This window comes from Python bivittatus, unplaced genomic scaffold (genome assembly GCF_059951505.1).
Source record: "Python bivittatus isolate LINGU-HERP-01145 unplaced genomic scaffold, Pbiv_v1 ctg000080_np1212, whole genome shotgun sequence".
NCBI lineage: Eukaryota > Metazoa > Chordata > Lepidosauria > Squamata > Pythonidae > Python > Python bivittatus.
The window spans coordinates 60,746,371-60,764,006 of NW_028277035.1; the positions used below are offsets into that span (position 1 = coordinate 60,746,371).

The following is a 17,636-nucleotide window of genomic DNA, read 5'->3' on the forward strand; positions in this document are numbered from 1 at the left end:
TGGTATTTACAAAGGTCAAGGAGCCAGAAATGTTGTTTCCCCATGACATCTGCACTATCTCATTCAAATACAATATAGGGAACTTTCTCAATGAGGAAATTGATTCCTTCTAGTTTAGAGTAAAGCTTGCTCATGAGACTAAATGAATTGCAGAGCCACGTTTTTTCACACTGCTCTGTGGGACTTCCTATTACATTCTCATGAAAATAACTCCCCATCCATTCTATTCCCTTTCAGGGTGTACAACACTGTGCTCGGTGTAGAAGAAGAGTAAGAAGTACTACAGTAAGTAAAATAAACTAAAGGCAGGAGATAGAACAAAAATGAAGAATCACCATGAGTGAGTTGGGCAGCCATATAAATTGCTTAAATAAATAAATATGTAAAGAGAAGAAACACAAGGGAAGGAAACAAAACGAAGAAGGAGATGAGGCTTTTAAAAAGTGAGAACAAATCCAGCATTTTATACAGTTTGGATCATAATGATATTACCTGCTTGAATAGCAGCTACTAATTCTTGTTCCTCTGTCTGACAGGTGTGGCCCTTAGCTTTAATGGTCCCAGAAATGTTCCATCTCTGGCTGATGGATGGGACTAGTGTGGTTTTTCCCTTTGTCTTGATGATATTACTGATGTGGGAGATCCTGCAAAATAATCTATGAGAGCCAGTCAGATGCACCTGGAGCCTCTTGCCACTAAAGCTAAGCAAGGGAACCTTGTTGGAAGAAAAAGTTATCTTACCAAGTCCGTTTCTGAGCCAGGAGTAAAGACACTGACGAATTGCATGAAGTTAGGAGATTTATTCTTCACCCAAGTGCAGAAGCAATGACAGCAAGCAGTTAGGTGGGCGGCCGCACTGGGCCCCCTCCCCACAGTACATTATATACCTTCTGTTACATTCAAACCCACGTTAAGATGTCATGACTTTCTGATCCAATAAAAGCCAGTTACCTTTTATTGACAGAGTGTGGGAATGAGGAAGCGGTATGGGTTGTTGCTGGGGAAGAAAAGGGTTCCCGCTTCTCCCCTGCCGTTCCTCCATCCGCCTGGCATCCGCCTGGCAGGTCCTGCATTCGCGGGAGAAATGCCCCTCTCTCTGGCAATAGTAGCAGAGGGGGCGGGTCAGTGGAATCCCAGACCTGGGTCTCACATGTTGTGGTCGGCTGCGACGATCCATTTGGAAAGCAGCAAACACTTTTAGGTCTTCACGGCAGTCAGCGGGCGCCGTTTATCCTTCTCCTCCTCCCCTTTTCGCTTATGGTGATCAAAAACAAAATTGGCAATGTGATGGAGCTCAGCAACTTCTAAACCTTGCCAGTTAGAGACGATGGTTTGGAGATGGTTCTTAATATCAGCAGCCACTTGCTCCACAAAGGCAAAGTGGAGAAGCCTATTGTCTTTGTCATTTTCAGTATCCAAATGGGCGTGAGTGACCCCTGCCTCAGATAAACGGACCCAGAAAGCGTCTGGGGTTTCATCAGGTCTCTGAATTGTGTTATTAAATTCAGACCATTTCAAAGGCTTTTTCCCCATTTCCCGAAGGGCTTCAATAAGATTTTCCTTAGCCCTGTTATACTCAGTCCAATGGTTGACATTGTTATAGTCCCATGCAGGCTCATGAATTTCAAGACCTCATCCCTGGTTAATAACATATTAAGGAGCTCCATCATATCTGCCCATGGAGGGTTATGACTTCGAATGACTGCCTCTAAGCGTCTTATGACAGCCAATGGGTCTTTTCGGAAGGAAGGAGTATTGGAGCGCCACACTGCCAAGTCCATTGGTGAAAAGGGAGTGGGATGTCTCAGAAATACTATATTCCCAGCTGTAGCCGGTTGCCCATCTGTGGCAGGTGTGGGAGGTAGAGGTACCGGGTTTAATAACAGAGGTGCCATTATTTTGCCAGAAGGCAAAGTGCCTTCATGCCCTTGTTCCAAACAAGTAGAGTCGGGAGCGCTGGCAAGAGGGGGTAAATTGGCAAGTTCATTCCAACAGTGCCAATAAGACAAGTGCTCTGGACAATTCCGTTTCAATTGGAGCCCAAGAAGCTTCAGTTTCTCACAGTGGAATGTACCCATGGGAGGCCAAATTGCATTACCGCTTGTGTCTAGATACTGAGTCCATTCAATACATAGTTTACGTGCATGTCTTTTCCTCATTCCTGGCTTGGTGGGCAAAATCCCTTTATCCCAAGCCTGTAGCAACCTCCCCAAAGGGGAAGATGGGGGTACTGTCGACTGAGTATTCCCCATACCCTCTCATGTCCCTAAGCATGGCACCGGTGCCCGTCAGATTTGGGGTGTGTCTAAACACCCAGAGACTCCCTATTAGAGTACCGACTCTCTGCGCGCTTCCAAACTCCTGATCACTTATCAATTTTGCAATTTCTAGCACACAAGCGGTAATTGCCCAGTTATAGTATCAGCCACTCATTCAAGCACAACCATAGCCTCAGCTACTTAGGCAAGCACAACCTGCCCGGGCACGCGGATCGCCCTGGTCCCACTTGCTATCCGGGTTGCTCTGGTCATCACCCAACAAGAGCTAGCAGAGGCCCGGGGGCGTCTTGAACCAGTTTGACACACAGCCTTGGTCTGCAGTCGGGTTTTATAAAAGGGATCAAACACACATCCCCAGGTTCAACTCATGGCCACTCACTCACACACGCACAGCCTGTTGAGGCATGCGGATCTTGTCAGCCCCCCTTGCTTTCTACCTGGGTTTTTCAGATAGGTGCGGCTGGAGCAGACAGACACACAGCCCTGGTCAACAGCGGGGAAATAATTGGGGAAACACACAAATCTCTCACAACCAAACACTGGGCCACAACAAATTACACACAAACGCTGGGCTAATAAAAAGAAAAATGTTTTGGTACTCACCCACTGTGACGTTGTCCTAAATTCATGCAATCGGTTGGCACAAAACCAAAGTTCCCTTTACTACCTTCAGGACAATCCCGCAGGAAAACCACAAACCCTCCGGGGGCAAATGGCCCGGTGCTGGCAGGGCGTGTTATCCTCCCGGGACCCAGCCCATCAGGTTAGCCCAGTCCCATCTGGGGTGCCAAATGTTGGAAGAAAAAGTTATCTTACCAAGTCCATTTCTGAGCCGGGAGTAAAGACACTGACGAATTGCATGAAGTTAGGAGATTTATTCTTCACCCAAGTGCAGAAGCAATGACAGCAAGCAGTTAGGTGGGCGGCCGCACTGGGCCCCCTCCCCACAGTACATTATATACCTTCTGTTACATTCAAACCCACGTTAAGATGTCATGACTTTCTGATCCAATCAAAGCCAGTTACCTTGATCCATACTCCTCCCCTTACCCAGGACCCCTTTCTCTGATGTTGAATAAGGTTCTTCCTTTCTGTATGTAAACTAATTTCTATCACCTTGAGTGTTAACAGCCATATGTAAACTATCCTTTATCACTCTGCTTGTTCACCAGGCGCTGTCCTGATCTACATCCCTAGGAAACAAGGTCAGGACCGCTTATCTCTCTTTGTGAAGGGTCATCTGAACACTTTTGATAATTTAAATAAGGTCAATTACTGTGAGGTCAACCATACATACAGGAAAGGGAATATTGGCATATTGCTGGGCCTGCTTTTACTTCATGTTACACAAGCAGGTAAAGGCAAGTGTTTAAAAGATCTAAATGTCCAAATATCCAAAATGTCTACAAATATCTAAAATGTCTATATATATAGACATGCCTATATGTCCCAACCTTCTAACAACCTCCTGAATGTTGTTTGAGTGTTATAGGAAAGCTTATCCTGGTTGACAAGGGCATGCATACACAGTAGCTTGTGACTTGACATCATGGCTAAAGAATTTGTCATGTTACAAAAAAGCAACAAAACCAAAGACTGAGATTGGGAGACTGCCAGAATGGGAAGAATTTCTAGATGAGTCAGAAAGTAATAATCAGTGAACTTCACTCACATATTAAATTGAGGAAAGTGATCACAGAAGTACAGATACCAGTTGTCAAATCACCACCCAGCTGACTAGCATATGGATAAAAGAGCTCCCCTGGATCATGCCTAAGACCATATATTCCAACATTGTGTTTCACACAATAGCCAACCAGGTGCATTTGTGAAGCTCTTGAGCAGAACAGTTCTCACTTGAGGCACAAATGACCAGGCTTAAATTATCCTACTTTGGACACATTATGCAAAGAGCCAGTTCTCTGGGAAGGAAAGAGAAGAAGAGGATGACCAGCAACAAGGTTGATGGACCAGAAAGACCAGGTTAGGGTTAGATTGTCATGGAGAAAAATCTATCTGTGTGGTCACTAGGAATCAAAAATCACTTGATGGCATATAGTCAATCAGTCAATCATGACTAGTAGCCAATGCAAATGGTCTTCTCCATGAATGTGTCTGGTTTGCATCTACATTAGTGGCCATCACCAACTCTCATTGTAACAAACTGCACTTTAACTAAGCAATGAATACAAAAGTACTTCCTTTTAGCTGTCCTGCATTCAATTTTTAATGGATGACCTGAAGATAGTATGCGTACGAGGGATGAACACTTCTTTCTATTCATATTTTCCATACAATGCGTAATTTTATATACCTGGGTCATGTATGCTGTAGTCACTTTCATTCTGTTTAAAAGCCCTAAACCCTATTGGTTTTCCTTGTAACCCTCTAGTAATTCTGGTTGCCCAAGTGGTTAGCTGAAAAAGTAAATCAGAACCTCAGTGGGGAAAAATGGTCCTGTCCTGAAGTAATGCTAAATGGATCCTACCTTCAGAATAAGCATTCTTAATATTGCATGACTCTACAACTTCTGCTTGAGGTTTTTAGAGACATTTATGGGTTACTCTCAACATCCTGAGAGAAGAAAAAAATTCAAGGCCGCATGGGGAACTTATAGCAGAACAGGGAAGTTATAAAAAAAAATTCCAAGGGGAAGAGATGCAGTTGTGTTACCACCTGGCAATTATTTTGATCCCCCAAAGGAAGTCTGAGTTTAGAGATAAGGGAACAACAGTTTGGTTCTCTAGCATGGGAATGTAAGAAGAATGGATGTGGATTTGAGGGAAAAGGGCAGCTAAGGAAAATGTGCAAAGAATGACCATTTTATGCTTTTAACCTGGCATGTTTCCCCTTTTAAAATCAGATTCATTTTTTACATTTTCCTACATCACATGCAGTAAGGGAATATAGTTGGCTTCTTTTTTAAAAAACAGCTTTTGAAATTTACAATTCTATAATAACTGTAAGAGGGTCAAGAAGCATCTACATATGAAGGTATGGGGTGTGTGTGTTCCAAATATAGACTAAGAACAAAATGTAAGTAGAAGCAAGCTGGGTGTTATTTCTGACAAAAGAAGTTGAGCCAAGAAGAACAACTAAGCTGGTTTGAGAAGAACTTGAAATGGTAATTGTGGAACATAGAAAATGTTACATTCCATAGAATATTTTTAATCCGTATCTTGTCCTTAAATATTAATGATTATTTTTGTAGGGTTTTAGTTGCTAATTTAGTTTATATTAGTGCTTCATAAGTCAACAGGTGTTGTGGCGATGTGAACAAAGAACTTCTCAATTTTTTTCCCCCCCAGAGGGTGGGGTTCATTGTTAGCAAGAATAGTAACAAAGCCTTTTTCCTAGGCAGCTATAGTTAACATTTTACACTATCTGGAGTGCCCCAGGACCTAGCTGTATTCAGTCATATTGTGGGAAAAGCTGGCAGATATCTCAAAAATCAGTGGAGGGACAATCTCAGAAATGCTCTTAGAAAAATGCACCGTGATAAATGTTGCTTCAGTTTTACCGGTAACTGAAATCATTGTCTTCAGTTACAGAAAGGTCTGCATTGGCGAACCCTCGACCACATTGCTTGGGGCTGCTGGGTGTTCTAATTCAGAATGGTCTGGACACCCTTTTTCTTTGCCCTACTTAAATATCTAGCATGTTCAGAGACACGATGCACTATCGATAGATGGATTCAAGCAATTCCTCAACTACCTATATGAGGGCCATATCTTGTAGGAATAACAGGAGACCAAATTATCAGAAAGTTTAGGGGCACCACAAACAGTTAAAGGTTTGAATCAGAGGAACTAGATTAGTGAGCCTTGGAGATGTTCTCAGCTGCAAAAGAAAAAGAAAAGAAAGGTGAATTTGATGTTTGTTTCTTTAAAAAACCAAAAATAACAATCTACTGTTTTGATCATAGTTAAAGTAATATTGTGATGGTCCAAGTTCTACTGTGCCAGAATACTGGAGAATAAGTTCAATGCCTTATTAGACATGTCAAATGATCATATTAGCAACACCAATGGATTTTGTTAATGAGATCCTTAAAATTATTCCTTCTTGTTCCTCCATAGTTGTTCACTCTGTTAACTGGTCCTTGTTATTGCTTGGGTTTACTTTACACATTATATAATCCATATATTGTATAATTAATCACATAATAAGCCACAAAAACTGGCTTCACATAACACATTAAGCTATGGGTTGCTTAATCTTGGTTTACTGACAAAGCCTCAGCTTTCTGAATTCTAAGTTGGGTTCACACAATATGCTAAGCCATAACCAAGCAAACCACACTGATTTACCCAAAAGTAACTCTAGGATTTGGCTGGTTCACCTAAGGCAGTGTTGTCCAAACTTGGCCACTTTAAGATGAGTGGACTTCACCTCCCAGAATTCCCTAGCCAGCATGGCTGGCTGGGGAATTCTGGGAGTTGAAGTCCACTCATCTTAAAGTGGCCAAGTTTGGACAACACTGACCTAAGGGATTGAGTCTGTTAGACCCAGAAGCACAATTTAAAACAATGTCTGCTGGCCGTCAGGTATGTGAGCTACAACTTTCATCCTTTATAGGCAGGTTGACTGAAGAAGCTGCAGTGCAGCATAGCTTGAAAGCTATGGGAAGACTGATTTAGGGTAGGGTTGCTATATTGGGTTAGGCAACCACTAGGTGGCAGCAAAGAGTTAGTTTTCTATATCTCTCTGCTGCCATCTAGTGGTAACACTGCCCTGATCAACACAACCTTAATTTAGAAGCCCTGGGTGGTGCTTTCCAATGAAAAAAAGTAGTATAAGATGAATGTGCACTTTAGCAGGGCTTGTACAATATGCTGACCCCTAAATCTGGGTCAATAAAATGCAGTGGCTTAACACAATGTCATACAACATACCTAAATAATGACTAGATTAATAATGATGGTCCATACAAAAATGTACAGAAAGCTACTAAGATCAGGAAGGAATATAAGAAAAAGAGAGTGACTTAAATACAAATATGAAAAGGTATCCCATGAAAAATACCTCTCTATTTTTCTTCTGATTTCTGATCTGGAGACTAAATTCTTTTACTTCAAGATGCTGAAAAGGAAGCTCACTTTCAAAGCATTCATTTAAAAGGAGGGGTGGGATGCAGAGATGTCAAGATGTGGTAGGATTACCAGATCTGTGCCATAGAAAACTCAGTAACTATTAGAGGACAGCAATGAGATATATCATGTTTGATCATAATATTATTTGCTTCTTTGTAGCTTAGCATGTTGCATAACTCAGGCCACTGTGACTTGCAAATTATGGTTTATACTTTAGAGCAGTGTTTCTCAATCTTAGCAACTCTTAACCTTTCAGCCTTAAGCAACCTCATGCTCGCTGGGTTATTCTTGGAGTTGAAGTCCATATATCATTGCCAAGGTTGAGCAACACTACTTTAGAGTGTTGTACAACTGTGATTTATTCAATAAACTATAGTTAGACAAATTATGGCTTGATGCAATGAGTCAAACCAAGCTGCAGCTGTATAGTCCACTACATTTACATACAGGAGATCCTTTTATGCTACTATCTAAACTTTTAATTTCCTTTTGCTGAATGATTCTTTTAGCAAAAGAAATGAACTAAAGATACTCAGTGGGTATAAAAGAAGTGGGACTTTTTAAACTGGCGACTATCTTGTTTCCTTAAAGTGTAGAGCTAAGCTTAGGCAGGCAAAGTGGGATCCACTAAACGGTTCGGTGTTTTATTGCTGTTACCTCAGTAGCTAATACAGAAAAGCATCAGTTGTCACTTTCCACTAAACAGCATTTAGACCCTAAAAGTATGGGCTTCTCTATTGGTTGGCCACCGAAACATTAGCTCCCACTTCCAAAATAGAAAAGATATAATGTACATGCACTGAATATGCTTGCATAAAATATGTATATATTTTATAAGTAAAGATGCTAGTTTAAAAATAATTATTGCCATTTGAATAAAAACCATCACGTTTGCATCCTTGCATCAGAGGTTGGGATGCAAGTATGCAAAGGTTGAGGGTGTGTCATAATGTCACTGTATGCATATCATCATTTTGATGCAATCTTGGTTTTCTGGATGTAGCCTTTTTCCTGGGAATGAAGGAACCCAGCCAGAAAATGGCAGGGGTGGGTTAAACTTCAGGTTGCCATTGGGCTGTTTAGGCAAAAGCATTCATAGCAAGACAAAAGGGCATCAACATGATGGCTTACCATTAGTGACATCGTGATGCACCCTCTACTTTGCATTTCAAACTCGGATGCAAGGATGTGAAGTCATGGGTTTTTAATCATGAAAACATGGCATCTGTTTTGTCTCCCCAGCCCCTGCTCTGTAGTAGCCTCTGTAGTTAGGACTTGGCAAATGAAGAATCAGATCTCAGCCTCTAAGGGTGCATGCAAAACTAGTCTTGAGAGAATGAGGCCAAGATAAAATCCTCTTGCTGGTTGGGAATTTCAAGCAATTTCAACGTATTTGGAGGGAGGTGAGCTGGGAAAGGCTGCTGTGCAGACACTGTGGTTGTATAAAGAGGCTTTACAAACATGGGTGTATGTTCCTTCTCTTTATTAGACATTCTCCAGTTAATTTCTTAATTATCACATGGTAGCACTCTTTAATTTGAAGGAAACTGTGAATAATTAAATTTCATTGAAGCCTGCCATCCCAGATAAAAGTTGTGGAGAAAATGTATGAAGTAGAATGTCTCTAGGATGGCTTTGGAACATCGTCTCACTCATACTTACTCTCTGGTATCTCCTGATTGATCTGGCGTCTTAATGAGAATTGTGGGCAAGTAGGTGAAAACATTCCGGTTTGTCAAAGAATAGGTATACGTTTTAGATGTACATTATATAAAATGCAGCATTTATTATTTTTAATCATAAATCATGGACACTTCATACAGCCTGCGGGTCAAAAGTGCCACTGACACCAGCCTGATGGGGAATGAGGGATGTTGTTTTGAGCTCCTGAATGGAGGGTAGAATAGCAATCAGAAGGTACTGCTGGCCACTCCCAATATTCCTGCCAGAAATACTCCCATTAAAAGACAGAGATGAAGAAATCAAGGCCAATTAAGTGAGCTTTTTGTTTTTAGTAACAGTTCCACTAAAGAGTTTTGAACCTTAGGGGGCAATCTTCCTCCACTATGGGCATAAAGAAAACGTGTCATTGTTTTTATATAGCTTATCACTGTGTGCTAAATTTGTGATCTGAAGGTTTGGAAAGATTATGCCATTCCCATGGCCCTCCTCACTGTTAGATTGGCTTCACTCCCACCTGGCTGGATAAGATGATCCATTCTTACCCATTCTTATTTTATTGCCTTTTTTCTACTCTTGTGACTTCTCTTGTCTCCTCTCAGCCTCCGTTTGACTAGCCAGGATCCTCATCTGAGGAATATCCCTGGCCTTGTCACCCATTTTTGTGAGAAGGCTGCAACTGTTGTTGGTGCCTGTGAGATTTCTTTAGAGCCTCATATACTGTATGTCCCCATAATCCCACAAAGGTGGGCTGTCCCACCTTATTCTATTAATCTGGCATGGGGAACCCACTTTACCTTTCTAGTCAAAAAATAGGATCCATCCATGATGCCCAATGCACATGGGTGGGAATCAATTCCATTGTGTAGAACCTTATGCTGATTAATTGCTATAATAATAGATTTGTTTTTAGAATTTTGTAGTCTTAGGGCAAGTTTGCCTAGCCATGTCCTATTCATCTCATTCAGAAAGTATGCCACTGTTTTGTTTGCAAATGTTGAAGAATTTGGTGCAAGCTTACTTCATGCGCCTCATTGTTGATATTCCCTTTCCTCACTTGCATCTAACCAGGGTACATCATGTCCTGGCAGCATATTTTTTTCTGCTCTGTTCCCATGATATTGCCTTCACCTCATCTCCATACATGAGTGAAATAGACTTTAACTGTTTTTTGCTGTACTGGTGTTAAACAGTGTTTCAACTTGAGTCAACAGCATCTCATCACAGCCACAAGGTCTTCACCACCCATCATGTCAGGGGTGACTTACATGGCCAGGAATGGGTGGCATCAGACCAGAACTTATTGGCTGTCCAGACACCTCTCTCCCCTCTGGTCCCTAATCAGCCTTATCTGTGTTGCACAGTCTTTCCTTGAAGTTCTGACTAGCACTCTGGTTTTATGAGCCCCCTTGTAGTCAAGCATTCTCTTTTGTCTCTCTTCTTTGAGCACATGCTCAAGCTCCTCCCACTGGTTTTGATTAACTTTTCACAAGTGATAGTGACTCTGCATCTTGAAGGAGCAAATGTTGCACAGCTCTGGTGAAGAAAATAGGATTTTATGAAGGGATCGCACACAGACCCCATTCCTTTCCCTGGGTCCTCTAAGGCAGGGTTCCTCAACCTTGGCAACTTTAAGACCGGTGGACTTCAACTCCCAGAATTCCCCAGCCAGCAAGGAGTCCACCCGTCTTAAAGTTGCCAAGGTTGAGGAACCCTGTCCTAAGGCACTAGGGAGCAGAGCAGTCAGACTTTTTAAGTGATTTATGAGCACCTGGTGTTCCATAGGTTACAAAGTCTTATTGAAAAAGGACATTCTTTGCCCTCACTTTCACTCTCATGCTCATTCCTCCAGTCACTCACCTGACTCTTGTGACTCAGAGCTGGCCAAGTGTCCAGCCCAAGAGCATGGGATAAGTGAGCTCTTGTGCAGTCTTTTATTTCAGGTGCTTTATACTCATGCCAATTGCTGGGTTGCCTTACACAACATTGATTCACAAGGTGTTATTTAAAGTTTACTTCTCCAGCCAGCATTCTTGCTCTTCTGGGATCTCTTCTTAACCTAGGAGTTTGTTTGCCTGCTTCCAGGAATTGGGTATGTCAGCTATCTGATAAGCTGAGGTAATGCCTCTCTTGCTTCCAGATGATGGTTTCTCTTTCATCCTCTTTTGTAGCCTAGCCTGCTTTCACATTTTGTCACATCTGCTGTCCTTCTGCCATTGTCTCCCTAAACAGCACTAGCTACGGCAATGCTGGATACATGGATGGGTTGTCCTACTGCACTAGACTGCTCAGCCAGCAGCGCTGTAAGTGTGGTCAGCGTGTGGCTCTTACCAGTTTAGCAAAACAGTGTAACAATGAAATGATATTACAGCGAAGTAGCATAAGAAATATGCCTTATTGGTTCTCTCTCTCACGCTGCCTTCTGAATACAACACAGAGGAATCTGGAAGCTGGCATTTGTCGCCTACATAAAGCAAGAACCACACGGTTCAGCTCCCTTCATGACTCCACTTTTAAAACATTTACCTAGCTAGATTGATGGCAGAATGAGGTGTGGGATAGGAGGCAGCCCTGGAAGAAGCCAGGAGTCAGGGTATCTGTAGGGTAGGGCAAAAAAGTCAACATGGGAACCACAACAGTGCAATCAGAATTCCACCTGCTTTTTATGTTCATTGCGCCACATGTAAAACAGTAGGAGCTTTGATCGCCCTGCTGTGGCTGCCCTCTTGATTTTTTTCCCCATACCATATGGGCATCCCTGAGCAGAGTCCCGCAGTCTGCCCCACTCCCTTTCTGCACTAACCCCCCAGTAGGTGCATTTCGTTCTCTGATTTCAGCTGGTGACATGATGAAGAGGGAGATCAGCAAAACCAGAGGAGTCAGCCCATCTCTCTGCCTGACACATGCTGCATATGCAGAATCAGGACAGCAATCTTTAGCAGAGACCAGGGGAGAGGCAGGAGAAGCAAGAGAGGGGCTGAAAACGGGGACAACGCATTTCCCGATGGGTGGACAGCCCTTTGATTCTGCAGGGTGCCCTAGCTTTGTGCACTGAGCGGAAGAATGAAGAACAATTAGAAGCATGAGTCTGCCTGAGAAGGGTGAAACCATTCTTCCTTTGGGTAAGGTATCACAGGGGAAGACATCAAAATGCCTCAACCAGCAGGGGAGGTCAACATGGTCAAAATGGGAGATTCAGCGGGACTTGAATGGTGATGCCACATCTGTTGATTTGCCTGTTTTGATCCCTCCCATGGATGCTATTGCTCATAACTTTGGTTTCTGAAGGGAGGGGAGAATCCCAGAGAAGAGGAGGTAGGACAAGAGGTATTCCCACCAATGAGAAGCAATCCCGTCCTGCAGCCCCAAAGGAAGTCTAAAAGGCTGCTGTCTTGTTGTTTCCTCTGGATTGACCCAGTTAACTTCCAGAGTTAATTGGCTTAGCTTACAATGCACTCCCAAAATCCTCCACTGGTGCGGGGGAACACACAAGTGCTGCCCATATTAGAACAGAGAAACCTTCACATATAGAAAAGCTCTGAGTTATTTGCATCAGCCAAAGGAAAAAAATGAAGAGAGAATCACAAGAGTGATATCAACAGCTTTGAAACACACTGGGTTTCCTTGTAAAATATCATTTCATATAGCATTTGGAATACTGTCCTCCAGTGTGTTTTCCTTACCTATGGTTTCCACTGTCCTATTTACTTTCCCATCTACTAGTGTAACAGCTATACTAGATTTAGCTCTGCTTGTGCCACAGCAGTCAGCATTGGATCAACATACCTGGGCTATTTCAAATAATGAAAGGCAAGGGTAGTTGCCATGATTAAATTGGAAACTGACTGCACAGAGCTGGCCCAGAGCTTTCCTGATTTTCTGAGGTGAAACAGACAAATAGTAACCCTTAGTAAAACATACAGTCCAAACAACTCTTCACAATGTTTAATAACACCATAGGTCAGTGTTGTCCAAACTTGGCCACTTTAAGATGAGTGGACTTCAACTCCCAGAATTCTGGGAGTTGAAGTCCACTCATCTTAAAGTGGCCAAGTTTGGACAACACTGCCATAGGTTATATGGCTGCTACCTCTAAGAGGATTGCATGAATCCGTATTAAGATTTGTTGCCTTCCTACCAAAGAGAGAGCTCTAAGACCTGGGGACTTTGTCCTGAGAAACATGTTCAGGTTGTACTGTAAAGAGCTTCTATTTTGGATTACAGTACTTTCCTTAAATACTCTTGTACTGCTAAAAGCTTTTAGGGGAAGAAAATGCGCCACAAGAAATGTTGCCTGTTAAAAATATTTTTTGAATCTTTCAGAGTTTACAAGGTAATCTCAGGAGAAACATTCTTCTGCTTGGCCACTGTCAGACAATTTTTCTTCTTTGAGGATCATACAAAACATTTTGTTACCACTGTGGGAGCTCTCACCATGTTAAAGCTGGATAATAGGCTGCTTGTTAAAACATGCTTCAACATACACCTTGAGTAACAGTCAATTATTTCTTATCCTAATCCTTGATCTTTGAAGGATGCTCTATACTTAATTATCTGGTGATTAAATAAATATTGGCAGATATGCAGAGGCATGGGATCCTGTTAAGGTGATGACTGGGTTACACATAGAGCACAAATGATGTGTCATCTAGTCTTGCTGATATTATTTCCTCTCAAAAGCAGCTATTCCCAGTCTCCCAACTGCTTTTCACATGAGACTTGTGGACAATCCTGGCTTCCATGTGCTAAAAAGCAGAGGATGTTTCACAACTGTGATATTTCAGTATTATTATGGAACATTGCATGTTTCCAGTAGGCACAGTAAAATCCACTAAGAGATCATGAAATGAATTAGATCCATTCTGATAAAATTGGGTTATAAACTTTACTAGAGAGATGCTAAAGAGGATGATGGAAGAGCAGGGTAGCCTCCAATGTCAGTTTCTTCTGCTTTCTTTTAAAAAAATCTATACATTTGTAATAGACTACAGGAACATGGATTCAGAATATACCTTCTAATTAAAAGCCCTATTTCCAACCACTACAAACCAACCACAGAGCTTCCTTTGCCTTCGCTAAAAACACAGTACTTATATTTCATGGGTAAATGCTCCATGTTGGGCAGCTTGGCCCATCTCACATTTCAGTTCAGTCTGGTACAGCTTGACTCTGCCCAGAAATGTTCATGGCTCAAGAGATGCAGACAGTGTAGAGAATTGGGAAAGAAGAATTGGGGTTCTTAGCAGCAGGCAGAAGAAGGTGGTCATGGCTGGAAATCACTCCATAATCACCTGGGGGGTTGTTGGTGGCAGCAGGAACAGAGCATTCCTCTTGCACATTAGTCTCCAAGGTAGATGCTTGGGACCACCTGGAAACAATTGCAGAACATGACCATAAATCAGGCCAAGGACTGATGTTTTCCTGCTGGCTTGCTGGGGCTTAATGGGGGCCTCCACCTCTGTAGGATACCTTTGCTACACCTCTCACTGGCTACTTTCTTGCATTGCATCCCAGCCTGCTGCTGCATGGCAGGAAGTAAGGAAGAAGAGCATGGGATACCACCTGAAGAATAGGGTTGCTGCACCTGTCTTGGAGTATTCTTTTCCAATTTGGATCCCTCTCCTCTCCTCTCATTTTATATACTCTCTATATCAGTGTTGTCCAAACTTGGCCACTTTAAGATGAGTGGACTTCAACTCATGGCTGGCTGGGGAATTCTGGGAGTTGAAGTCCACTCATCTTAAAGTGGCCAAGTTTGGACAGCACTGCTCTATATAGAATGTATCCATAACTCTTGCTTTCTTAGCATCATGCAAATTCTTCAATAAGTAGTTGAGGAGCCCTTATGGGATATTTACAAGTTGCTGTGGATTACATAGTCAAAGGCCTTAGGGTAGTCTTTTTTGAACTTCCTTGCCTTTTCCATTATCCACTGGATGTTGGCAATGTGATCACTTCTGGATTCAGCTTTTTTTCTTTTTAATTCTGGATGTGAGGAATCTGGGACTTTACTTCTGTGTCTGTCATTTTGATATTTTATTCCTTCCTTACCTGGTATGGGAATTCATATATTGTTTTCATCACAAAGATCTCCCATTTAAACATGATACTGTTCTACCTTTTCCACACTCACAAGAGCCTCAAAGTACAATTATACAAGCCAAATTCCTAAAGGTTAAATTCCTTCTCAAGTTACATATGATCTAATTTCCAGTATAAGCCTTCAGGTCTATTTAATCTGGTAGAAGGGTGCCAAAATAATGTCATGTGATGATTTTAGCAAATCCTTGAAGGCAGATACTGTAGGCAGATTCATAGGAAAAAACGGCCAGCACTTTTCTCAGCCTTGCCCAGAGAGTGTGACTGCTGCAGGAACTCTGCCAGTTTCCTAGACAATTTCTGTATCTCTCTTCTTGAAGCAGCCACTTCTACTTTTGACATAAGGATGCCTGAAACCAAAAGAGGTGCAAATCATCCTGGATGAATTCTTTCCCATACTTTTGCACTGCCCGAAAAGAAAGGCATTAGAGTTCTGCTCATTTCTTACAGAATGTTGTAGACATATCTAGTAATTTTCTGAGAATACATTACGCCTGGAGAATAGTAACAAATATATATGTTATCTGGAGATCTCGTATGGAAAAAACTACATGCAGAAAAAAGAAAAAAAAGAAAATCTAAATTAAATTAAAATTTTAAAACCCTAAGAAAACAAAATAAAGCAAAGCACCCACCCACCCAGCTTAATGTTTCAATAAATGAAGTGTTTTAGCTAAATATTTGCAGTTCCAATATTTCATAAACTTCCATTCTGTTTTGTACAGTACAGTATTAACTTCCAGGGAGAAATTAAAGTTTCAGATTCCAGAGCTGAGGATTTCCCAATGGAACTTAAAACCAGCACTTCTGCTTTTCCAGATGTTTAATTTTATCTTCATGCAATAAAATATCATAATCATCAGCATCATCATCATTTTAGTCCATTTTTTCTACCAGACATTTTTTTCCTTTTATATACCTATATTTAACAATTTCTGGCTTAGTGTTATATTATTCTGGTTACAGAATTTTACCTTTTGTCCAGGTCTGTCACTAAGGTCTGTCACTAAAAGTCTACCATGACTTGATGGCACATAATCAATAAAAAAAAATCCAGGTGTGTTGCCAAGTAGAATTATATCTAAACAATGGAAACCTGTCTTAAAGTCTGTATCAAAATGTTTTATGTATCTTAGGTTGCATCTTATTCAACAAAAATAGTATTTTGGACTTACTGGAACTCACCTAGAGTTCCATAGAAAAGGAATGAGAACAACAATTGGGTTGTTGGAGACAAAATGAAAATCTTCCAAGATTGTTATATGTCTATTACCTACAAAAGCAATTAAAATTGTAATGTTACACTAGCCAATGAAATGGGCACTACTTCAAACATAATGTATAATTTTTACCGGATTTTGGTATAACTGTGATATGTGTCTCGTTAAATGAAGAAAATAAGATACCATTTTCAAAAATTTTATTATATAGTGGCTAGAGTTTAGAAACAAGTATATCAACAAATGCTTTATACCGTTCCACAGGAAATCTATCCAGTTCTGGTACTTTAACATTACTCATAGTCAAAATCACTTTTTTGATCTTACCCATAGTTAAAGGAGTGACTAAATTCTCCTATTTCTGCTCTCATCTCAGGTTTAGTCTATAGAGACATGTAATTAAAAAAAAGGGGGGGGATTGTCTGCACCCCTATTGCTAAGAGACCTGTTGTTCAACACTGGAAAGAAATATTTATGATGCCGCAGTCTGTTGAACCTTAAGGAAAGGAAAGAAATACAAAGAACAGTAGAGGCGCTGGATAAGTTCAACCTGAAGAGAAGACTGCAGGGAGATAGGACAGCCGTCTTCAAGTATCCAAAGGGTCGTCATGTAAATGATGAGGCAGAATTATTCTAGAAAACTATTCCAGAAGGTAGGACAAAGAAGCAATGGGTTTACGTTATCATGAAGAAGATGTTGATCGGACACCTGGAAGAATGTCCAAATAGCTATTCAGCAGTGGGAGAGACAGCCTCAGGAGATGGAGGACTCTCTTTGGCTGAAGGTGTTGAAGTGTTTAAGACCAATCCAGCCAAGGTCCATTTCCTTAACTCTGGCCCTGGGACTCCTCTCTGCAGCCTCACAAGTTCCCTGTGACCACAACTGCTGAAAACTAACCGCAGTTTCCTGCTGTTTTGGGATGGGAAAAACACCAACGCTATAGAACCAGTGCATTTCAGTAAAAAAACAAAAACAATCTTCTAAAAGTCATATATGTAAATTGCTGCCCTGTTTCTGCTGATCGTCTAATTAACAGCTTCATTTGGTTGTTGATGATTTTCTAACATTCTGTCCTCAAGAAGCTGCCTTAGCCAATAAACCAAACATATTCTTTATTTCACGTTTCATTAGAAGCACGTTCGCATATCTGTAGGATGAGATGTACAAAAAACGTTTGTTGTGCTTTAGTAGCATGTTTAATATGGAATTAATTTTTATGGATAAGGAGATTTTGGTGGTTTTTCCATTAAATATTCTTTAATGA

The 17,636-nt window shown here is 41.3% G+C and overlaps 1 protein-coding gene across 3 annotated transcripts in view; it reads left to right on the forward strand.

Annotated features, from left to right (window-relative positions):
• The window catches only part of ABHD6 (abhydrolase domain containing 6, acylglycerol lipase), a 69,873-nt gene that overhangs the window by 13,563 nt on the left and 38,674 nt on the right, over window positions 1-17,636 (forward strand). Inside the window, exon 3 of one of the 3 annotated variants that reach the window (XM_088134232.1) lies at window positions 238-285. The exons of the other annotated variants lie outside the window; for them this stretch is intronic. The gene's annotated coding sequence lies outside the window, so the exon portion shown is untranslated. The remainder of the gene's footprint in view (window positions 1-237; window positions 286-17,636) is intronic. 3 annotated transcript variants of the gene reach the window in all.